The following is a 26,050-nucleotide window of genomic DNA, read 5'->3' as shown; positions in this document are numbered from 1 at the left end:
GCCTCGTGGTCTCGCCTCCGGTTGGTGGTCGGGTGGCTTCGTGGTAGGTGTCCCACCTGCGTGCTTCTCTTGGCGGCAGTATGGGTATTTTGGCGGTCCTTCCTTTTCCTGTCCCTTCTTAGGTGGTTACTCTTGTTAGCTTGGTTTACTCTCGGCTTGGTTTTCTAGTGGGGGTTGGGGGCCGTCGTCTTGCCACATACTGTCGCCTCTTTTCGTGCGGCGCAGGCGGAGCCGCTTCAGCTTGCTTTCGGTCTTGGTGTTGCTTCTGCACCGTTAGTCAGCTGTCTTGTGCGTCGTTTCACCTCCGGCCTGTTCGTGCGCCGCTTGCACCATCCTGGTCTCTGGTCAGCGTGCTCTATCTTCTCCTCGGTTGGTAGTGCCCCTTCGGTTCCGGTGTGTTTTTTCGTCGGCTCTTTCCTTTGGGCCTTTGCCTCTGGGGGTCGGTTCGCTGAGTTTTCTTGCTCCTTCGGTTTAGCGTTTTGGTTGTTTGATGGCAGCAGTCTCCATCTTTTCTGGCGCGGGGTGGGGCTGCTGCATTCTGGAGGGGTCCAGGGTTTGTTGGTGCTTCGTTGGTCGGGCCGGGGGTGTGTCGTTTTTGTGTTCAGTGGCGGCCCTCCACTGTTGTTTGCGTGCCACGGCGTTTGGGTCTGGAGCGCGTTTTGCGTTGATCCGGTTCTATTCTTCCCGGTTCGCGGGTGATGGTGTTTCGGGTGGTCAGCCGTGTTCTTGCGGCTAAGCTGCCTGTGTTCTTCCCTCATGCCTGTGGCGTTCGTGGCTTCGCTGCTCTCGCTGCCGTCTGGGCGACGTGGCCTTGCAGTCTTTCGGGCATGGTTTTTTGGTGTTCGTGCAGGGGCCTTGCTGCTCGTGGTTCTCGTGTTGTTCCCGGGATTTTCGGGGCTGTGGCGCCTTGGGTTGGCGTTTGCTGCTGGTTGTCTCACCTCCTTGGGGGGTGCGTGGTGTCCCGCCTCCCGGTTTTGTCCCTTTGACCTTCCTCTGTGGGTAGTTAGCTCCGGGGAGCCGACGGGGCTCCCCCAGAAAACCAGCGTTGAATGTAATGAAACGCCATTTTCTGGGTGAGACCCGGAGGCTCCCCGGCAACCCTCCCTCCCTCCGGTTGGCGTTTTTCGTGTGTTTTGACATCCAGCTTCAGAACTGATGGGTGGATAGCCGGCGTGGGAGGTCTGGGGCTCCCCCTTCCCCCTCCCGGGGAGGGGGGAGCTGCACAGACAGCGGCGCGGTGACGTATGACGTCATACTAGTTTCCTTGTTTTCTGTTGAAGAGTTCTATCCACTAGTTCGGCTTAGGTAGCAATTTTCACCAGAATAGGGGTTTGTTTGGAATGCTTACCTTTCTGGATGCTTGACCCGGTCGATGGCAGACATAGAATGCTTCCAACCACACGGGGGTTTCTATAGGCCATTGCTCCCCTTGCCTCTCTGAGGGGGCCAGGTTCTGGCTCGTGGTCCCCGGTAGGCCCTAGAACTCCATACACATGACTGATGCCAAAGTCTGACATTAGCATATCAGCCGGTAAAGCTCCGGGGAGCCTCCGGGTCTCACCCAGAAAATGGCGTTTCATTACATTCAACGCTGGTTTTATTGACATTTACAGTTATATTCATTATTTCTGTTAGTGGTGGACATGGCGTGTATGGTATGCGAACATTCATCTCCTGAGAGTTCTCTTCTCTTCTGTTCTTCTTGTGGCAATCACTACCACGGCCTCTGCCTGAAGCCTCCAGTTACTGCCATCTCGGTTTTACGTGCAGGATGGCAATGTCCTGACTGTAAGACGTGTCAGGTAAGGAAAAGAGTATACAATATTTATTTTTGCTTCCTCTAAATTTATATACTGATCATTTTCTTCAAAGTTATTACTAGTTTGGTTGTCAAGAAAAACATTTGTTATTGGTGTATGTTGTGTTTGCCGCTCTGGTGGAAATGCTGCTTTTCCTGTACTGCTGTTGTTTAGTTATGTGGATCCTTAGTTTGTTGTTTAAAAGCTTTGGTGTAATAGATTCGATTTAATGTGTAACAGTGTTTACTTAGCTTTGTAGATACTATATGTTGTTATTGGCTTTTAGTAAATAGGTGAGAAGAATTTTACCTGTGTTTTTCAACATTCAGAAGAGTTTTGATGAGGGCTATAACAAAACTGTTGTATAAAAATAACTAAAACAGCACAACTTAAAGTACCATTGTTTATCAAGATTTAGAAGAATATAATGCATCAACTAAACTAACGTTCTTCAAATTATGTTTAAGCATAGCACCGTTGGTCAGTTATTTTAGATAAAAGAGTATAAAAACTGATGCTTTTTATATTTATCATAGTGGTACTTTTTAAAGTAAATTTCATATACTTTTCCCATTTTTTAATGTTTGCTTTAACATAATTTTCTTTGCCTTCTGCATAATCGGTAATTTACATGCTTACTTTAAAACAGAAATCAGACTGAACATTGCATTTTTTGCAAGACTCCTCTGAATTCTCATTTTACCAAATTGATGGTACTTTCATGAACATTTTAAATATCTTCGTTTCTCATTTTCAAATTGAATGTTTTAATATTTATGCCAACCCTCCTCACCACCACCACCATTGCTTTGAAAAAAGGTTTTCAGTATTCTGAAACCTCTAGGCATTCCTGCTGTTGCACATATGTTTCTTGAATGCATTTATAGAAGTGGGCTGCAAGATGCTTTCCTGCAACCCTTCACCTCAGGTGTTTTAGCCTTATTTTCTGTCGATAGGATGAGTGGTAAGTTATATAAAAAAAAAAAGGCTTATCTCTTGAACCTCTGATATTCTTCTGTTTCATATAGACACTGCAACACAACCTGGCTGCCGGCCAATTTCCAAGATCCAAATGATCATTTCAGAGGAATTGTATTTCCATTATCTTTGATTTAATTTACTATTTTTTACTAATAGATTTTTTTGTGCTTCATATCATCTTATCTACCCACTTTTGTATGATGGTTTGGTAATGTTTTTTAGCAATACACTTTGGTACATTATTGTTCAAATGGCAACAGCCTTATAAATCAACCAGTTTTTTGAACAATTTAAGTGTATTTCAAGTATTGTGGTAATCTTGAATGCTTTAACCTTCAAAACCACCTTGTAATACCACGAGCATTACAGTCTTTGCCAGCTATTAAAAAAAGTTTGTATATTATTTTGCAGATCAGTGAGATTTTCTGTAAGGTCTTAACAATTTCTTCCTGAAGATAGCTACCCAGAGATAGCTCCACATACATGAGTCACATCATCCCTATGAGTCTTGAATAGTCTACTAGAGACCAGAGCCAGAACCTGGCCCCCATTGCAGAGGTGCAAGAAGTGTGGGATTCCTTACAATCACCTGCATTAAAAGAAACATCTGGAAAATAAATGAAGCAAAACAGACAATTGCAGGATTCATAGAGAAAAGTGAAATCAAGCAGCAAGCGACTTTGCAAATGATCCAACCAATATTTCAAACTATCCTAGTTACAGGTAGCAACATCCCAGGAGCTGCAGACTTCTATGTCAACATTTGTCAGTCCTTCACCTGATGTCCATCTGCGTAGACGACTCCTTAAATCGACGGGGGGGGGGTGTTGTCTGGTGATTCTGTTTCCTTGGTTCCCTGTTCCAAGGCTCATTTTTCTTCGGTTATCTGCAGTGCCCTTAATTTTAGGCAGCCTAACCATGCTTTTCTCTAATATATCGTGGGCTGATATTCAGGTTTGGGATTTTGGTGTTCTTACAAGGTCCTTGTTCTTGTTGGACTCTTGTTGCTTTTGTTTGAGTTTCCTGTCCTTGGTTGTCTTCTTCGCATGTTTAATGCTTCTCCTCCTCCCTGGTAAGTCTTGGTTTCCTTATTCTCCGTGGTTATCAACAGGGAGCCACCATTTGTCTCCTACAAAAAAAAAAGCAGCATTGACTAATAAAACAATTCTTTCTAGTTGGACCTCAGTGGCTACCTGGTCCTTTGTTCCCCCTTCCAGGTGTGTTGGTTGGTGATCTTGGGCTGCAGACTGACTAGCGTTGACATGGGAATGGGTAGCTTCCTGGGGTGCCATTTGGTAATGACCAGCTATTACTAGTAGAGTTCAAACTAACTACTGGGTGTATTGTTTGTGGAGTCATTAGCTACTTTATTTCAATTTTTTTCTGTTAATCTTGCAGTTGTGTTTTGCTTCGCTTACTTTCTGGATGTTTCCTTTGGTGAGGGTAATGGTAATGAATCCCCTGCTCTGTGAGGAGGCCAGGTTCAGGCTCTTGTCTCCAGTAGACTTACTAAGGACCCCCTGGGGGCTGATGTGACTAGTGTGGGTTGCTATAGGGAGCTACCAAGGCCCAACCAAAAAGAGGCATTTCATTATATTTAACATTTATTCTATTTGCCTTATCATATAATTTTGAAAGAATACCTTTGTGTATTGGCTTGAAAGTTTCAACACTTACCCATGTATAATAGTACAAGGAAGGTCCCTATTGTTATTGGGACAATGTATTCGTCTGGTGGCAGATTTTTTAACATTTTAACATTTAGTGCAATAGAGGGGTGACTCTGATCAATATTTCATAACTAATTAATTCACATAGTTGTACAAATTTCTTCACATACAGCTCTAATTTCAAGGAATACTTCTATTAGTTTCATTTTCAAATGGTACCCAAGGGAGTTTTGCATTAGATAATTTTGATTTTGTATATCAGGAGAACATTTGAAGATAATCAGTTAAAATTTGAGATGTGTTTGTCTTAGAACTATACTATATATACTGTACTGTGTAAATTTGTATCATTAGAGTGCTAATAGTTTTAAAGTAAGAAATTCTTCAAAATTGCAATTTATAAAAGTGGTGTTGTCCTCTGATCAGTAATTCAAGTCTGACTAAAAAAAATTATTCAAGATAGTTATGGATTTGTTCATTGTTGTATAATTAATTATATTTGTTTAGTCTTTAGCCAGATTGTGACTGGTTTTAAAATTACCTATATTGACAGCTAGTGAAGCCTAGCATTCCCGCACTAAACTCAGAATCACTATAAATAACAATCACTACCACAAAAAACTGGTCTAACTTAAGAGTATGCAGATGACTATAACGAAGAAGTAAAGAGGTTATTGAAGTTTTCAAACAACCACAGATGTATAACAGTGGTAAAACAAGCCCACACACACACTGTGTGTGTGGAGAAAAATAAAAATTAGTAGTTAGTAACAGTTGATTGATTGACAGTTGAGAGGCGGGCCGAAATGGCAGAGCTCGACCCCCTGCAAGAGCAGGTAGGTGAATACAACTTGCTGAATACACAAGTCAGTGGTAGAGCTACAAAATACATACCATCAATACAGACAATCGACTTGAGAATGGTGCAGGACGGACCGAAACGTCGTCATCCCTTCACCTTCTAGTGTATGGTCTGGTCAACATACTTTAGCCACGTTATTGTGACTCATCGCCTGCAAATACATACCACTTGAAGTAATACAAAAAGAACAAAGCCTTCCAAGAAATAAGAAGAAATTAACTGCTTTTTCACATTTAATTAAATACCAAATCAAGAACCTCCACATGTATTGGCACCTTGCTTATAGGAGGAGAAATGTACACACATGATAAAGAAAACAACAATATTCTGAAATAGCAGGATGAATCTCTGTTTTGGAATTTCATTGGATGCAATGAAAGAGAGTCATCCTCTGAGTTCTTTCCTGAATTTGGCCTATTCTGAAAATCATATACTGGGCTAGATGCCTGGAACTCAGTATAATATAGAAGAAAGATAAGAATTTTTTCATTTTGTTAACACTAAAAACTGATGTTTATTTACAAAGTTAGTTATAAATAAATTACAAAAAACTAACAGTGGTTTACAATAAATTCACTGCTAACATTCTTCCGGAGTGCTAAGAAGGCAATTCACCAATTTTATTGAAAAGAACTTGCTTTTCAACCTAGGTTAAGACATGAATAGGGAAACACTTGGTGTCTATGACAAGGTCACCAAAATAAAGCAAGAGATTTAACCACTAAACTGCTAACCAATTTAAAAGTCCTACATCCAGGTGTGTATGGAAAAAGCTATAATTTTTTTTTTTTGGGGGGGGGGGGGAATTTTATACTGTACTGTATATAGTACCTTTGAAATTTAGAAAAAACATAAATGATAGTTTTCAATGAATATTCAAAATAAATTCTATTGAAGAATAAATACATTTTCAATTTATCAAATGCTGAATTCTCCTGATATTCTGATTTCACTTCATATGCATTAACCTTAAAAAAGCTTTAGCATTAGGTTCATACATAATTATTCTAAGATCTTCTCTTGGGTAATTTTTCTGTAATTTTTGATACCCAGCATAGTAATTAACACCACTGATATTGTTATAAATTTTAAATTGGCTGAACATGTACTCATTGTTAATAATGCATGCTCATATTATTCTTTATGTATCTGTGGTTATGTTTTGGGTCACACCTAATAAATTACTGTCTGGAAGTAACCCCCCTCTTCCATTCCCCTCTTGCGGAATTGGTGTAGTTCCATTTCACAGTATTTTGAGTCCCCTTTATCCTTGACTCGGTTCCCTGACTTTGTGCTATGGTGCATGACAATAATCCCTCTGTGTCCCCCCCTCCCTCTCCACCGGGTGTGCAGATGTGTCGGCAGCCAAGCGATGAAATCGTGTGTGGGGTGTGTGACAAGGCGTACCATGTGGTGTGTGCCCGCCCCTTTGGCCTCTCCCTCTCAAGAACTGGGTGGAAGTGCAAGGTAAAACAAAAAAAAAGCATGCTAGTTGTTTGCTGCACCTACCCAGCTGGTTTGGTTATTATCCCAAACTTGTGTTTTTTTTTTTTTGTTTTTTTTTTAGTCTGGAGCTTATATTGTTATCCATGACTATTTTGTAAGATAATTTTTGCCCTCATACTTGCACACCTTCATATATTTATGCTAGGGCTTAAATGCTTGTTTATGAACTTTTATTCTCCTAAGCTAGTATTAATTTAATTTCGAGACACCTTAAAATAGTGAAAATGTAGTAACATAATAAATACTGTATGTATAACGTATATACAATCACAAATACACATGCATGTGCATATATTTACATTCAGGTAAACAGAGTTTGTCCATTACACTTGGGAGTAGAGTTCCTGTTTATTTTGCAGTTTGCATTAAATCAAAAGGATACAACATTTTGGCCAGATTCAGTGGAAAAAACCCAGAGTACTGCACATTATTGTCACTGAATATGGCAACAAAACCAACAGCAGCTGCTTAGTTTTGATACCTTCACAGAAATGTCTACATTATGTTGAGTTTTTTAAACAGTTTGTTGGATTTCCAAGGTTTGTTTATATTCCCTGACTTGTATATTTTTTTCATATCAGTACCGATATTTAAAACGTTTGCAGTGATTAAAAAAAAATGGGATAAATGGTGTTTATCTGTATATCTGTTACAGTATACATTAGATTATCATGTAGCATGAGTGCACACAGCGCAAATTGTGCTCAGAGCAACATGTAATTTAGTGCTAAAAAAAAATCGCGTAGCACACACACACACGTGATCAGTGTGGCACGACAAATATTGTATTGAGCACCCCATTCTATCTGTTTCATTATACACAGAAAGTAATCACACTAAGGTGACTGCATCAATGAAAAAATCCATAAGAACAGTGATGAGGGTTTGAACCTATGCGGTGGGTGTTCCCATGCACACACGCTAGCGACTAGACCACGACATGGTAGAAGGATTACAACCTGGAGTTCTACTGAGCTCACAAGGGTTTCCTGAGGCTTCCACTGAAGCCAGACTAGGGTTTTCCCATTATCCTTCCTATGCACTTTGGCTCTGTCTTCTAGGCAGGTTCCACCTCTGACGCTTTCAGTACACAGAGATTAATCACACTAATGTGACTGCATCAATGAGAAAATCCGTAGAAGCCATGACGAGGGTTTGAACCTATGCAATGGGTGTTCCCACGCATACACACACTAGTGACTTCATCCTGGTTCGGCTTTTGGAAGCCTCAGAAAGCCCTTGTTGAGCTCAGTAGAACTCCAGGTTGTAATCCTTCTACCATGTCGTGGTCTAGTCGCTAGCGTGTGTAGCTTGGGAACACCCATTGCATAGGTTCGAACCCTCATCATGGCTCCTATGGATTTTCTTGTTTCATTATAAATAAGGAAAAATAAAAGAAATACCTCTATAAGTTTAGAGGTATAAGTTTAAATAAGTTTAAAATTAAATAAGCTTTTTTAAACGGCTAGCAATCGTCTTTCTCCTGCTCCAACTTTCTAGTCACAAAAATCTAATTCCCTGAGGCTGACAAGGGCGCTTTTGTATGGTCTGGGCCTGTAGGACAGGTTAAGTGTCTGGGAACCTGTCTATATTGGTCTTCTTGGTAATGACTGGGGTATAGTTGAAGGTGTTTAGCTGGCTGGGATTCATGCTTGATGGCTCATGGTGGTACCTTTCCTTGGAACACTTATTATTTCTTGGTGGGGGAATTGCATGCTCCTAAAGCCCCACTTTTGGCCAAAGAACAGGAAAGAAATTATCCCAAACATATCCCAGATCATGTGAAAAGCAGACTCATTCTCTTTTTCAATTACCCCACACTACTAACAAAGGTAAGTTCTCATAATTACTGAATACTTCTGCCTATTGCTTTTTTTTTAACAGAATTTTTTTTTATATATGCAGTATTCTATGCAAAATATAAAAAATATTGTTTTTTAATCAAATCTAGATTATCAGGGTATTTTTTTATTTTCAAATTTCATCATGGACCGATATGAGCAGTTATTAATTAGAGAATGCCATGAAACCACCCTAGAAACCCAGACAAAAGAAGTGCAAACATGATGGGTGATTGAGTAAGGATTAGTAAATGAAACAAGAAAGTATACAATGTGAACATGCAAAGGCCTCCTCCACGTAATGTTTTCACAGGAGGGGAGGGGACCAAAGGAACCAGTCATGTATGCAGAATCACCAATTGAATTGAAGTCACTCTTTATCACACATAATGTAGATTTATTAGTAGAGGAAACTAATGTGATCATCAATGAAGAGAAACAAAGAGAGAGAGATTTATGTCCAGAAAAATAAAGCCAGAATTACAGACAATAAAGAAACTAAAGCTTGTTTTGTTCTACTGCTTTTAACTGGCGAATTTAACAGCAACAGAACGAATCTTGCTGGTCTGTGGAGTATTGATGGCACAGGTGTTGAGGTGGTCTGAGCAAAATATCATTGCATGATTTTGTTTTTTTGTACAGTACCTTGAATATGATTTGATGAGAAATCAATACATCCTGAAAAACTTACTTGATAAGGAGGCTGCAATCAAAGACTTCTTTGAGATATTTGTTTATAATTGTCAGAGTAATAATTCTCTTGACAATGATTTTTTGACAATGATTGCAAGATGGAGACTTATGCTGGAAAATTGTCAGATAGCCCATACAAGGTAGACTATTTTGCCTCTGCTGTAGCAACAAGGCTTATTTCAGTTACATATCTCAAGATCTGACAGAAAACAAGTTTTTGGCAACTGAAACTCCTAACTTTTCATGGGTATTTTTCTTAGAAGGTACGTGACTAGTTTTGTTTTGTACATTGAGGATTGGGGGCAGCAAGACAGAGGGCAACTGCAGTACGGAGCTGCTGCGGATCAATACATGTGCCTGTTGTAAACATTGGGACTGCCAAAAAGAAATTCCCTGCATGAGGACCAAGCACAGCTGTGAGGTGGGCATGGTATCTGGGGTCTGTTGTTGCCTCCAGCAAAGCTGTGGCTACTTTGTTTATGACAAGGATGTCCCAGCTGGTTTTTTTGTTGGCTTTCAGTAGGGTTGGTCTGGGTGCTGGATCTGATAGGGGAGCCCATTTTGTATTGCATTCCATGAAGTAGGGGTCATGTATTCCCACTGAGTTACCGAAATTGTCTGGTAGAATTTCCTCGACCAGGTCATACGATGCCGAGGAGGACTACAGGATGGCTGGGACAGCAATTTGGGTAGCAGTGCGGAGACCAAGGTGTGTATACACAGGGTAGTGTGTGTGTAATAACACACACTACATTATGCATTTAACAGTTACTACATTTTATCTACTCATTAATTAATTTATCAACAGACATGTCGTGCTTGTGGAGACTGTGGTTCTCGAACACCAGGCAATGGCTTGTCATCACGCTGGCATTCCAACTTTACTGTATGTGATTCCTGTTACCAGCTTCGCAATAAAGGGCTTGCCTGCCCAATTTGCCATAAAGCATATCGAGCAATTGCCCAGAAAAATATGGCTCAGTGTACAAAGTGTAAAAGGTATGTATCTCGACATTACTTTGTATACTTATGATGGGATCGAATTTAATATGTATAATAAAGTTTCTAAATTATTTAAGCTTGCATTCATCCACTGAGTAGTTGGTAGTAAGGTAAATTGAACATTTATATTGTACTTAGTTTAAAACAGAAAAGGGCATGGTATATTAAAATTAAAGGGGGAATTAAGAAGAATATTGAAGAGTTACTGTACTATTATCCATTTTAAGAAACATTGCTTCTTGCTTTGATAATTCATCTAAATTTTTCTAATCCTTGCCATTAATGTTTATAAAGGTGAAGTTTGAAATTTGTTTCTATATAATGAGTCTACTTTGTGCATAAAATTGATAGACATAATTTATTAAAAACAAGGAATGGCAGTCATCACTACTGCCATTCCTTGAAGGATTGAGGAAGGACCCAGAAAGGTAGGGAAATCAAAACATTTCACTCTCTGGTTACACTATGCAAGCTAATTCCTCAAAATGGCAAAATATCTCCACCAGAAAGAAAACAAACAGCACGTCATCCAACTAGCTCCCCCTCATTAGCGCTATCCCCGGGTGTGCCGGCATATTCGGGCATGGGGGTTTTGAAGGTTAAACAGGGCCCTGGTCGCCAGGTATCTCGTGAACGTCCCGGTTCCTTAGCGACCTTGTGTGGCCTTTGGATGGCTGTCGCAGCTGTCTGTCTCTTCCTCACTTTGAGACCTGCGGTGTTGCTGCCTTCCTGATAAGTCCCAGTTTGTCTTCTCTGTGAATAGTTAGCTTCAGGGAGCCAATGGGGCTCCCCTTCCCCCATAAATCCAGCATTGAATGTAATGAAACACAAATTTCTGGGTGAGCCCCGGAGGCTCCCTGACACCCTGCCTTTCTTCAGTCAGTGACTTTTATCGTTCAAGAACTGGGGTGGGCGGCCAGCTCACCTGGGGTAACTCCCCCTTCCTGAGAGGTGGGGGTAAACCTTCCTTAAATGCATGCTAGCATTTCCCCTGAGCTGTTAGTTATTTCTTTACTGTGTTTGTAGTTTCTCCTATGAGAGGCCAGGTCACTGACGTGGTGAGTCTCGCCTTTCTCACAAGTCACAAGAAATTGGGGGCATTCTGCTGGTGCTGCTGGGGCTGGGGCTTGTGTGTTTGTTTGTATGACATGCTGCTACTAGTCAGAGTTGAGTTGTTGTGGCTGTGCGTTATGTGTATGACTAGTAAGAAGCCTCAGTTTCAGGATGCTTGACTTGGCTAACCGTCTTTCGGCTCTGGTAATCCCCTCATAGGTCTGTGGTGTGGTTTTTCAGCCCGTCGAGCTTGTACTTGCCATATGTGAGTTTGAAGGGTGCTCATTATCTTTGCTACAGTACCAGATAATGGTCAATCTCTTTGCTTCTGCATGCTATCTGTTGGGTCTCTGACACTTACGATCTTGAGTCCTGTGAGGTTTGTTCTCTCTGGGTCTTTGCTTTGATTCAGCTTCCAGTGCAGAAGCTTTTCAGGCAGCTGCCACTTTGAGAGCTGGACTATATTCCAGTTTCCTTCCCATCCACTTGACCCCAGATCTCTCTGTCTTCAACACAGGTAAATGCTCTTTTTGTTTTATTTCTTTAAATTTGTAGCTTTGTTCAATGTGTGGAGCTAGCTGAGGAAGCATCCTAAAGGCCTTAGCTCAAAAATAGTCATGATCTTACAAACACTCCTCTCTGGGCCACTTCCATTGGATCCTCAGATACTTGTGTTGACATGTGCAAACACCCGGTGACAGGAGGAGTAACCTCTTTTATTAAGTGGCAGAACAATAATTATCATTTCCGGCAATTCTAATTATTTCTTGCAGGTGGCTGTAGAGGGGTTTGCTCATTTATTACAATGAGCTGGTCCCTTGGCGGGGGTAAAATTAGGCTCATCACTGTCTTCCAATCCTAATTCCCTTGAAAAGACAATTTGCAAAGATACTTTTTACTGTTGGGAACAAGAGCCTAGAGGGTGATAAGTCTCAAGTGGCCTGTATTGGCTTTGGTTAGGAAATCTATATGTTGAGGGTTTTGCTACACTACACCCAATTTTTAATAATTCAGTGTACTTAATAACATATTAATTTTTGTAGTAATAATTAAAAATTTTCTCCATCAGGCATGTCCATAGTATGTGTGATATTGATGCTGACCTCAGTGTAATCCAGGCCAAGTGGAATGCTGACCACTCTTATGAATATGTTTGCACCAGTTGTAATAGGATAGCTCCATCCCCAAGTCAGTCACCACATACAAGTAAGTTGTGATGTTTATACTTTTATCAAGTACATCAGATATTTGTAGTATTACATGTCTTAATAATAATCATTTATTGTTCAGTATTGGATAATACTGGATGGAGGAGAATGGTTAAATAACATGTAAAGAAGTTATAAATACTGTACATTAGTTATAGAACTTAAATAGAGGATACCTCTGATCACTTTTGAGCCTAGTTAAAAACAAATTCTAGAATGGAAACATTTTTGTTTGGATGCTGGTCTCAGAATTAATCTATCTAAATCTTTGATATGTTAATTTTGATAGAGTAAGTCATCTACTGTACTCTACAAAACTTTTCATTAAGAAGCTGAATGGTGACTCTCTGTAATAAGCACTGAGATAGCTCGACACACATGAGTCGCATCTGCCTTTAATGTCCTTAATAGCTACCAGAGAGCAGAGCCAGAACCTGGTGCATTTAAAGAGGCTTAGGAAACGGGGGAATTGTTATGATAACTCCTAACCAAGTCAACATTCAGAAAAGTAAGAAAAGCATAACAGACAACTGCATTCCATTAATTTAGACAACTGCATTCCATTCATTTAGACAACTGCTTGGTTCATAGAAAAGTGAAACAGCAAATGACTCTGCAAATGATCCACACAGTGGGTAGTACAAAACCACTAGTTACAGTTGGCCACTGCCACATAGCATCACCCTGGTTGCTGATATCCACCTGTGTGGACTGCTCCTTGAGTCACCAGCTTTAGTGAGTCCCAGCTTTTTCTAGATGAAGTGTTGGCCTGATCAACCAGGCTGCAACTTGGATTGTTTGTTGAGTTGTTTGCTGTTTCACTTCTTGTTTCTCTGTGAACCATGCAGTTGTCCATTTTGCTTCATTTTCTTTCTGGATGCTTCCTTTGTGAGGGTGATCGTAACCATTCCCTACCCTCTGCACCCCTTTAGACCAGGTTATGGGTGTGGTCTCTGATAGGCTAATAAGGACTTCTAAGGTCTCCACACTTGTGTGCAGTTATCTCAGTTCTATCTACAGGTTATTTCTGAGACCCAACCAGAAAGAGGCACTTCATTGCATTCAATGCTAGTTTTTTTATTGTTGTTAATACAATTTTAGATGCATTATTGCTGAACTTTGCTATAGTTGATAACAAATTTTTTATTTGATAGCTCAAGAAGACAGTTGTGATGGGCCCCCTGAATCCTCAGTTCACTCCGAAGACTCCAATGATACAGATTTAACTTCAGAGGGTAAATCTGAAGATCTTTCTTCTGTCCATAAACCTCAAAGTAGTTTATATTCTCGTGGAAAGCCTCTAAGCTTAGCTAAGAGAGGAGGATTTCTTCCTAGATTACGGGGAGGTGCTGGTGAAAAGTATGGTGTTGGGAAAAAGGCAGTGTCCAGCTCAAAGAAACGAGGGCAAACAATGCCAATCCGTAGAGGTCGTGGCAATAGCCGTGGATACAGAGGATACTTCAACTATCAAAATATTTCTCTTCAGGTAAGTTGCTTCTAGAGATGATGATATTGATTGCTAAATTCATATGTACATGGGTATGTATGTTAATTCAACTTCGGTCCTATATCCACTAGCAAAAATACTTTTGACCGTTTCTTCATATTTGCTTATTTTTTTAATTCAGCACATTGTCCTTTTTTTTTAATCTATGACTAATCCATTGATATATGATTAAGAAACTATGGTAGCAATAATGTCTTGTCCACTAGCTTTAACATTAACCCTTAACATGCTCGGGGTCTAATATCCTGCTATCCACACAGGCGCATGTCATTTTGAAAAAAAAAATATTTTTTTTTTATGCTAATCTGTTAAGTTCTGTTCACTGATCACGGGAAAAATAAAAAAAAAATTCTATTGTACTTACTTTTGTTGCAATAGAGCCGAGAAGCTCTGCGATGACGTCACAATCTGCATGTTCGCTCATGCAGTACACGCCCGGAAGGTGTTGCGCGCGGTCCTCAAACAGCCAGAGTTGCCACAAATATATTTTCGCGCTATTTATTTACAATGTCTAAGCGCATTTTATCCAATTTTTTTTTCACTAATTGTGTTTCAAATACTGTTTGAACATATTTTGTATCAATAATTGTTGCATATTTGAGTATACACAGGCTCACACAAATGTTTTCAATTACGGCAATATAATATGTCATTACAGTATTATATTATATGTTCTGCTTATATGTTTACATATTTACACACTCGCACACGCTATACACACTTTGAAGCACACTTAGAAGATTTCTAGACTGTGGTAGTCATTGAAGCAGTCGACAGCACATAATGGGATACAACACGTTTCACACCATGTTTGCACAATCTTCCGTTTCTTGTCTCTACGTGTCGTTGTTTTACACACCAAGCAATCACGTTGGGCTATTGCACGCTTCACACCAGGTGGCAAATACTTAGACACTCACCAACTGCAATGTCGTTGTCAAACACAGGCATTTCCCTTCGTTGTGGCTTTACTGTACCAACCAATCCGGTTCTATTTTCTAGCAAGAACCGAGCTAGCAAGGGACTTGTATAGTAATTATCTGTGTATAAAATGTGTCCCATGTTCATCCACGGAGCCATGATGGTCTTCACTACACTCCCCGAGAATCCATGTTCGTCGTTACCGGGAATGTCTACATCACTAGCCGAGTACAGAATCATGTGTAACACGTATCCTGTCTCACAATCACAAAGAACAAAAAATTTCAGGCCAAATCGGTTTCGTTTTGAGGGAATGTACTGTTTGAATGGAACACGTCCCTTGAAAAGTATGAGAGATTCATCAACCACCAGCTTCTGTGCTGGTACGTAAAAATCTCTGAATTTTCCAATAACATCGTTCATGTAGTGCCTCACTCGCCACAGTCTATCATCAGGTATTCGGTCCTGAACACTTCCAAAATGTAGACACCTGAGGAGTATCTGAAACCTGTCTCGTGACATATATTTCCCGAATAAAGGTGTTGGTATTGTCTTGTCCTTGCTCCAATAGTCATTTATTGCATGTTTGTGACAGTGCTTCATCAACAAACAGAGTGCCAAAAACACATACATTTCCGCCACTGTGGTATTTTTCCAACGCTGCAGTCGTGAAAATTCTGTGATTTCCCTCTCAATCAGGTAAGCAGCATGCAGGTTCGTTTGGTGTACAATGTATTCCATGAGTGGTTCATCATAGAATGCTGTAAAATATTCCACCTCAGCCATGTCCTCACCTTGATTAGGAAAAAGGTTTGTAATCCCTACATCTTTATCGTCAAAGTGAGGAATATTAGGAATAAAATCGTCACCATCACTCCACTCAAGTACACCAGGCGTCCTGCGAGATGCAGAGGAAAGACGGCGAGGAAGCGATGCATACCGGCGACCAGGAGCTGAATACCGTCTGCGAGAAGCACGGCGGCTACGTGCACGTGAGGTGGGTGCACGTGAGGTGGGTGCACGTGAACACGAGGGTCTTGGTCCCTCATGTGGTGCCATGCGGTGGCGCTTGGCTGGGCGAGATGCTGCTGACGCGACAATTTCTCGCCCAGTTACACCACTGGTACCAGCCACAGGCTCAATAAAACTTTGATCTGAGTCACTAAACCCAGAAAAGGAGTCACCTCCCTCTGACTCGTCACCCTCAAACAGAAAATATCCACAGGAACTGTGAGGTCGTGGTAGAATTGGGGTAGAAAATGGGCGAGGAGGCATGGGAGAGCGTATAGGCCTCGCCATGGCATGGCGGTCATTCTCACTTTCACTGCTGCTGCTACTATCTCCCGACAACTGTGTATAATCCTCATCGTTGTCTGAATCGTCAAACACACTTTCTTCACCTTCAGAGAATAATTCGTGGGCTATTTGCTCTGGGGTGAGGGACTGAGTGGTGCGTGCCCGTGGGGCGTTTGACCGTGCGCTCGCCATGGTGACTCTCGCTAAACTGAGGCCTCCCATGCCATCGGAGCGTGAGCTGGATTTTTTTTCAAAATGGCCGCTGTTTACTAGAGCCCCTGGGCAGCGTATGGGACCCCCAGCTACACCGCGGGCCATTCAAATCGTGCGCGGTACCCATACACTTCATATGAAGTGAAGCGCAGTTGACTGGTAAAACGATTTACACTTCATATGAAGTGATGCGCACTTTAAGGGTTAAATCACTTCAACTGGTTAGAGCACTTCCACAAATACAACATCTTTCCTATTTCCCATCATACTAGATATCAAAACACGCAATACAAGCAAAGTCCACCATATAACTTGCCTCATAAATAAGGCAAATGCAATGTTTTCAGCTTTAACTGAAAATTACACTAAGAACTATTATGACAGTGAGATTTGGATACAGTAGTACAATCTTTTTAGATGTGACAGGAAACACAAGCTTCAGAGTGGAGTGAGCCTCTACATCAATGACACACTCATCTGCACTAAAATGCTAAGCACCACAAACGATATGGTGGAAGTGCTGATAATCAAAATACAAATTCTAAATGTGGTGAGTGTTCTTGTACAGTATATAAATCACTAGATGCAATTCCTCATCAGTTTAAAGACCAACTTATAAAAATAGAATACTGCATAGAAAACCCTAACAAATCCTGCCCAAAACATTAACTTGTTTGGTGATTTCAATTCATGGCACCTAAAATTTTAAAATGTGGTAAATACTGTTGCAGCAGAGAGGATCCCAAAGAGCAAAAGACCATAAGGGAAATAGAGAGGAATCCAAAATACTTTTTCTCCTATGCAAACACTAGAACAAAAACTACATCCAGCATTGGGCCCTTGCAAAAGGGTGATGAAACATGTACAGATGACAGAGAAGTTAGTAATATCAATGTATCACTGAAAAGTGTGGAGTTTTCATAGGCCATTACTCCCTTCGCCTCTGTGAGGGAGCCAGGTTCTGGCTTATAGTTCCCGGTAAGCACGAACTCCGTATGACTGAAGCCCCAGACTAATATAGCTAATATCAGTCCGATAGCTCCAGGGAGCCTCCGGGGCTTACCCAGAAAAGGACGTTTCATTACGTTCAATGCTGGTTTTTTATCGTTGTTTTAACAAGTGATTTCTCTCCTGTCACTTACCCAACTACAGTACAATAATTTTCTACCATACATATTTATATACTGCATAATATTTTCTACCACACATGTATCATTATATATATATATATATATATATATATATATATATATATATATATATATATATATATATATATATATATATATATATATATATATATCATTATACAAAGCTATGCTCCGTGCTCTGGCTTATGCTCCTTGTCTTCTCTTAATTCTACTCTTGGTGACCATTATACCACCCTATAGTCTTTGCACTCTTCTCTTCTCATTATCATACTATACCATCATATCTACTTCATTTGATTTTCTTGACTTTTATAATACAAAATACCATACAATTGATTTATAATTTTATTTTGTTTTGTATATTTTAAATCTAATCTTTGATATCACTGTTATAAAGGTGATGGAATCCAATCATAGTTCTGGAAAGGAGGAAGGCGAAGAAAATAAGTTTATTCTTGTGTCTACGGACGACGAGTTCTGTCTGGAACAGGATGTTTGTGCCATGTGTGGAGCGTTTGGACAAGACCAGGAAGGTCGCCTCATTGCTTGTGCCCAGTGTGGCCAGTGTTATCATCCATTTTGTGCAAATGTAAAGGTAAGAAACGGCAACGGATCGTTTATATAGAACTTATGGCGGCATGCTCCAGTTCCATTTAATTGTGTGACCTTATCATTCAAGTTGAAGGTTATGTAGTATGTTGATATCCCAGTTGGGATGCCTAATAGTTTTCACAAGCATATAATATTTGATTGTCTGTGTCAGTAGTGTGCATGTTATATCTTCAAAATGCTTTTACATATTAATTGGAAACTTACAATACATGTGCATCATGGATAAAGGAAGCAGTAACAGGAAGAGCAGTGTAAATATATACGTTTGACTTGTATCAAGTTGTCTCCAACACCCGTCCCTGCAGGTCAAACTGCTGACCTTTCCCTGGATGCAACCCCATAATAGTTGCCTAACTTCTGGGGTACCTATTTACTGCTAAGTGAACAGAGGCATTAGGTGAATGGAGACATGCCACCATTTCTGTCCCATTGGGAATCAAACCCAGGATCCATGATTGTTAGTAGAGAATGAACTCAAGTGTACTGAAGTAGTTTTAAACTTTATAGACATGGGTAAGAGCTTGAATTTATCTCCCCAACAAGTTGGCAGTTTTAATCAAATGTTCATATGTCTTGATAGAGAATGCTCCAAGTAATTTCTGTCTGAATTTCTATCCTTTGGAAATTTTGGGCAAGATATATTTTTAACTCTTTTTCCATGTCATCCATTAAATTTGAAACTTATGCAATAGATTTATAACATTTTATTTTAGAAGCAAGAAATTACACTGTCAAAAGAAAAATAAATAAATGCATGATATGTTGGACAGAGTATATTACAAATGTCAAAAAGTAATAGTAAAAATGAATAGCCAAGAAAAATAATAATAGAAAATAGTAAAGTTTTTCTTTAAATAAAAGAATGATAGTACAAAAGAACTCACAAATCAAATATCTGGAAAAGTCAGCATAACTTGGTCAACATATCTGTAAAAGTAATATACTTATTGCATCTTCCATTACTCTTTTTACTACAACATCTTTGCATTTGGCCAATTCCAATCTTGGGTCAAAATTTGCTAAAACTATTATTTGTTATGCTTACAGTTTTATTACAGTCTCAGTAAATTACTCAGCAGCTCAAATAATAGTCCAGAATAGCAATATACTTATTATAATTTTATAATCAAGAAAGAATATTTGTAGTACTATATTTTGTAAATATTTCAGGTGGCATAGTGTAAGTGTATATTCAATTTCTTGTTGAACTACTCATCTCGCATTCGTTTAAAAGCAATGTGAATTTAGTTTACCTAATTTTTCCTACTTCATATTTCTATCCCGTGCTCTCAGGTAACGAAAGTAGTGCTGCAGAAAGGTTGGCGATGCTTGGACTGTACCGTGTGTGAAGGGTGTGGCGAGCGTAATGATGAGGCTCGCCTAGTTCTGTGCGAAGACTGTGACATTTCTTATCATATATATTGTATGAAACCTCCACTAGACCATGTTCCATCAGGTGTTTGGAGATGTAAATGGTAGGTTCATTGTTGTAGCAGCCTCACATACTCATTAATCAGTAGACATGCATGCATGCAAGGCGAAAGGGGGAAGAATTACTATATGCATTTAATTTTTAATGTGCACAGTGAAAAATTTTGAATATGAAGATAAATGTAATTCATAGTAATAATATTTAGTTCTGAAATTTGAAACATTTTACAGTTATCAGATTTATTTTTCAACACAAAAAAAATACAATAGGAATGACTAGCTTGGTACACAATATACACAAAATTCTCTCGGCTCCACTTCATATCGGGAAAAAGTATTCACCATATCAGAGAGAGTATATCACCCAACCAATCTTCCTAAAAACTGGACGCCTCCATCCAAAGAGTGTTGAGAGCAAGGCTGTTACTCAAAATCGATCGTAATTACGATTATAAACGAAGGTACCACTGTATATGTGTGTGTGTGTGTGTGTGTGTATACACACACACACACACACACACACACACACACACACACACACACACACACACACACACACACACACACACACACTCACTCACTCACTCACTCACTCACTCACTCACTCACTCACTCACTCACTCACTCTGTATGTACTTTATTTTTGCTTTTCCTTCCATATTAATCGTTCAATAAATGATTGTGTCTCATCTTCGTAGACATGTGGGTGTTTCCATGACACCCACATGTGGGTGTCACGGAACATTATTAAATTCTTATTAAATTTCCATTTAATAAGCCCATGTTTGTGGCCCTATCAGTTTCTAGTAAAATTCTCTTGCAGGTGTGCTATGTGTCTCCACTGTGGGGCTACTGACCCGGGCCCCAATGCCACCTGGCAACAAAATTATAGCATGTGCGGTCCATGTATGTCTATGACTCAGTGTCCAGTATGTGACGAACAATATGCTGATGGGGAACTCATTATTCAGTGCTCTAATTGTGAGCGCTGGCTGCATGCTTCTGATGACATGATTCACACCGAAGAAGAAGCTGAAAGGTAAACATTCACTTGTATGGCATGCTCCTCTATGTAATATTGTTTGTTTACCCTTGGCTGCATATATATATATATATATCTATATATATATATAATATGTATGTATGTATGTATGTATATATGTATTCGCAACAACGATCACAAAAACACTGATCCAACTATGCGGAAAAACCACATGTGAAAAATAGAGAATGCTAAACGCGTTTTCAGCTCAATTCGCCTTCATCAGAATAAAATAGAATAAAGAAGGAAACATGATAGGCAGACCTTATAGCCGCCAGGACAGGTCACCTGACCACCAAGATAGGGGATGAAACCTAAGAAAGAAGGTAACTGTTGAAGGCCTATTGGCCCATACGAGCAGCTCTTATATATATCCACCTCACTCATATATATATATATGTCCTAATAACTGGAAAGTATATAAAAGTGTCACTGGAATATATAAATACAGGTTGATTGGAAGATATATTGTATTGACATGCTACATTGAAGCTTATATGGGAATCTAATTTGTACATGCCAGGGCTTACATTAATGTAGCAACAGTGGCAACAGCCTTAATGTAATAAGTATCATTGTATCGCTACCTTACATGTTTCTAAGGCCATGGCCTTAAGAACATTACGCAGGCCTTAGAAACGTAGGGCATGTTACTAAGGCCATGGAAGAAAAGTGAAGGACTTAGTTTTTTCAAGTGAGGGATAGTTACTGGAGGCCTGAGGAAGCAAATGTGAACCCCTTGTATGCATGGGGGTTTCGAATCTTGTGATATACTAATATGATCCTGTGTCGGCTGGCGCACCACTACACCTGGTAATATGTCGACTGGCGCACCACTACACCTGGTAATATGTCGACTGGCACAGTACTGGGGTTAAATTCACGTTAATTATGAGTCATATTTTTTTTCTATGTAATCTAAAAGATGCAAATTTGCTCAATTTCTCGTTGGAAATTGGTAAATTTCAAAATATGACTGTTATAACACTACCCAGGAAAAAATTATTACATTAATATTAGTACTCTTGCAGTACTTTCAGAAGACTTGTATTTAATTAATCCGGTTATGTTATATGTCTAATTTGTTTCAAATATAGCTCAAAATATAGCTATCTAGGCTTTCTTATGGCACTAAAAATATTGAATGACATGGCTCAACACCCTTAAATCATAGGTGACATAGGGACAGTTTCCACAAGAATTTTAGCTTCGTATTGTTTGTGTATGAGTTTGTATATCTGAACTATTAGCATTTCGTGGAACCTTTAGAAAACTTCCTTCATTTAGATAAAGTAACTGCTGTTTGTATACATTACAAATCAGAATGTTGAACATACCACATAAACATTTCCTCGGCAAGTAGGTAAGATGTGAGGTAGAAATCGTGACAGGGAAAATTAAGAAAGGTATTATTTTGTCGAAAATAAAGGAACAAATTGAACAAGTATTGCTACTAGGAAGAGCTAACGGTGACTCCAGATTTGTTACTTGATTTGTTTAGAGTTAAATTATTGCAATAATATGAATAGTTTAAACAAATTTATTGATGTTTTACAGATGTGCTGAAAAAGGTTACTTGTGTTTAATGTGCAGACCACAGGATGCATTGCCTCCCCATCTGATTCCTCATACCCCACCAATGCGTTCTACACGTATTATACACACTACAACTGTTACTACAGCAACTACTACTACTACAACTTCAACAAGTCCAGTTCGTGCTCCAAGTCCTGTTGATATGACAAAGGTAATATGCTATTATCAGAATTTTAACTTTTGAGTTAAAACACCTAATTGAAATTTATGTTTGTAGATAACATTTCTCTCTGAGAGCATTTCACAAAGTAAAATGTTTTTTCCTAATTGGTGTTTCAACTCATATTTTTGTCTGCACTATGTGCTTCCTTCATACCAGAATGTTAGTTTATAATAAAAAAAAAATATTAAGAATTTTTGAAGATTTCATAAAAAGACCAAAGAAAATGAAAGAAAATGACACTTCATTACATTCAACGCTGACTTTTTTTTTATTTTGCCAAATAATTGCTCTAAGTACTATCACTTTAGGAGAATGGCTTGATATACAGTATATAAAATATCTTATTTAAATATCTTTGGTTGAAAGCTGTTATGAGTTATATATGTGAACTTCCTATGATGGGTTTATGGGTGAATCAAATAAACATTATAGATTACCCTATTAGGCTAGCATTCTGGTACCAGGTATCTAATACAGAACATGCTATTTTTAAAAGCACTTGGTCTCATTTGTTTTGGATTAAGCATGCAACAACATTGTAGCTTTAGAGGTAACCAACACATTTTGGTGTATAAGCTAACTTTGTTAATATAGTTTGAGAAAGGTGTTATTTGCTCATATTGAAAAATATCAATATTAATGAACACAGTTTGGAAAAGGCTTGTTATTTATTTTTATTTTAGGACTTATATTTGCAACTAAAGCTAGTCAATGATCTTTCGAAGATACATATAACTTCATATAAATATTAGACACGTAACCAGTAAGAAAGTGATCTTACTAATGCTGTTTACAGTACTCTTTTTTTTTTTCACATCCAGTGCTTTTTGATGACATATTTAGCAATAGGAATGAATAAGATAACAATTAGCCAAGCCTTTACCATGCCGCAGGTTACCTCTAAGACTGTATTTTGGGTTGATGGCATCTGTCTTTCTGAATGTGGAATGTTCCAGATCAAGACCATGACGCTAGAGCCCCAGAAAAAATCCAGGTATGAAGATGAATTGTCAAATTTCTACTTTGTTGTCAAATATTGAGGTGAGATAAAATGGTAATATTGTTGATAAAGTAGAATAGCTGCTGATATTATTGTTATTTGTTAATGCAAATGTTCATAAATCCTTTTTAATATTATGTTTTAATATTTTAAGGATTAATGTAAAAATTGTTTGTTAAGTATGTTTCTTAGTGTTTGTTACCCTTTGTGAATTTGCAGGTTTATAATGTCCGTAATATATTCAGCAAGTCCCTGTCATGCTTTAGTTATTCTGTATGCTGTAGTTATAATTTTTTAACTATATATATGTCAAATGTAATTTGCATAATAGCATTAAATAGCTTCTGAATAATAATAATTGACCATAATTGATGTTAATACCGTAATTTAATTTCACATAGACTTCTTGCATTCCCAAGTTAGGGATATAAAATGCGGTCTTGGTACTTGTAAGGGAAAAATTATGGTCTCTATTATGAATAGTTAAATATATAACTTACATGGTGCTTCTCTTTGTGTTTAGAAACAGTAATTTAGAGTATATAATAATTAGACTGAAAACACACTCAAGAAATGTTTCCAAAGTAATAATGCAATATTTTTTCTTAAGAAAATATGAAGGTTGCCATAAACACCGAGTTTTCCACTTTCACGGAGTGAGGAGCTATCAGCCCGGAGAAAAACTAGAATAGTGCTCTATGACAAAAGAAAGCTAAAGACACACACAGAGATCACACTAACGTGATGCATCAAATGAACAAATCCACAAGGGCCGTGACGAGGATTCGAACCTGTGTCCGGGAGCATCCCAGACACTGCCTTAATCGACTGAGCTACGACAGGGTAAACCTAGAACTTCGGTTTCAACCCTTTTATCCTGTCATAGCTCAGTCGATTAAGGCAGTGTCTGGGATGCTCCCGGACGCAGGTTCGAATCCTTGTCACGGCCTTTGTGGATTTGTTCAAAGCTAAAGACTTTTCAAAATTATGCCTGTCTATTTAACACGTTCTACATAGTATACGCAGTACAGTATTGTCATAGAGAACGAGCACTGTAACACTGCAGCATATCATCCACAGCAGCACCCTACCAATTAATAAGACAAGGTGTTTAGAATTCCTCATGAGCAGAGGGAATTGTCAGGGAAAAGCTCCAAGCCATTACAACTATATAGCACTTGGATGGGATTAGGATAATGATTTCGGATGGGACGGGGAAAAGGAATAGTGTCCAACCACTTGGACGATTGGGGATTGAACGCCGTCCTGCATGAAGCGAGACCGTCGCTCTACTGTCCAGCTCAAGTGGTTGGACAAGAGTTCCTCATGAGTTGTCATATATATAAACAAAACACCTGTTTCCTACCTTCACAACCTGGACTGTTCACACTTAATCCCCACTTCCTTACACACTGTGACTGTCCATCGTCGTCTCAGACATTTTTTGTAGCCATGTAGCTTGTATAAACACATTGGCAATTTTGAGAAAAACATAATACAATATAGGACAACTGCTAAATAAAGAACTGTGGATTGTCAGAGTAGCTAGGAACTTTCTTTTATCATATTTAAAATATTGCTCTTAGGTAATTACACTATGAAGTGTGAAAGAATTTGTTGTTAAAATATTGTGAAAATTGGTATGCTTTAGAATATTAATATTTTATTTTACTAGCTACATTGTATTGACATCATCAAAACCATAGAAATAATACTAAGAAGCTATATATATTTTTCTATATTGAATACCTAATTTCTTTTCTATTTCCTGTGCAATTTAATTTTGCTATAAAATGCTCAACACCAAAATATCCAAATTAAAAGTCAGTGAGAGCTGCTACAGGACTTGCTGCATATAGCTTGTCATTAAATGTTCCTAGTTTTGTACAGTAGTTTGTGTGTTATTTAGATGTTCCCTTACTGTCACATCCATCCAAGAGCAGGAATCACTCATTTTGTAACTAATTCTCAAATTAGCATCATCACACACAACAGGAACCCGAAAACAGTCCGAACCAGCCGTGGGCCCTCTATAGACAGTAGTGGGAGTCGTGATATTGATGATGATGATGATGATGATGATGATAATAAATTAGAAAATGAAGAGCCAAAACATTGGGTTTATGGAATGAAAGAAGGAACAATTTTACAAGCAAAGGTAAGATATAATAATGACTTTCAGTAACTTAACATTGAAACAGAACTTGCATTAGAGAGAAAAGGAATCCTGCTGTGTGTGTTGTTAAACCAGTAGACAGTGTATTTCTTTTTCTCAGCAATTAATTTAGTTTAATTCATAATTTATGCACTCCATACTCATCCTGTAGGCTGTATGGGAAAAGGTTACAGAGCATCCTGGTCAATAAATCCTGAATCTGAATAGTTTTTGCTCAAGTTTATTTTCGAAAGGAGCATGAGGTCATTTCATGATGCGTAGATGCACCAGACAATGACAGAGTGCAATGGCTAATCTGTGTTGGCTGTGAACTTCATGAACAGAATT

At 38.9% G+C, this 26,050-nt stretch overlaps 1 protein-coding gene across 1 annotated transcript in view; it reads left to right on the top strand.

Moving 5' to 3' along the window:
• Positions 1–1,635: 1,635 nt before the first annotated feature.
• Positions 1,636–26,050, top strand: part of trr (trithorax-related) — a 104,999-nt gene continuing 80,584 nt past the window's right edge. The window contains exons 1-10 of the mRNA XM_069333537.1: positions 1,636–1,802; positions 10,161–10,351; positions 12,477–12,613; positions 13,770–14,101; positions 18,101–18,298; positions 19,609–19,790; positions 20,570–20,785; positions 22,346–22,535; positions 23,504–23,541; positions 25,525–25,705. The gene's annotated coding sequence lies outside the window, so the exon portion shown is untranslated. The remainder of the gene's footprint in view (positions 1,803–10,160; positions 10,352–12,476; positions 12,614–13,769; positions 14,102–18,100; positions 18,299–19,608; positions 19,791–20,569; positions 20,786–22,345; positions 22,536–23,503; positions 23,542–25,524; positions 25,706–26,050) is intronic.

The sequence above is a fragment of the Procambarus clarkii genome, chromosome 29 (genome assembly GCF_040958095.1).
Source record: "Procambarus clarkii isolate CNS0578487 chromosome 29, FALCON_Pclarkii_2.0, whole genome shotgun sequence".
NCBI classification, from domain to species: Eukaryota; Metazoa; Arthropoda; class Malacostraca; order Decapoda; family Cambaridae; genus Procambarus; species Procambarus clarkii.
This window is presented reverse-complemented; position numbering and strand designations above follow the sequence as displayed.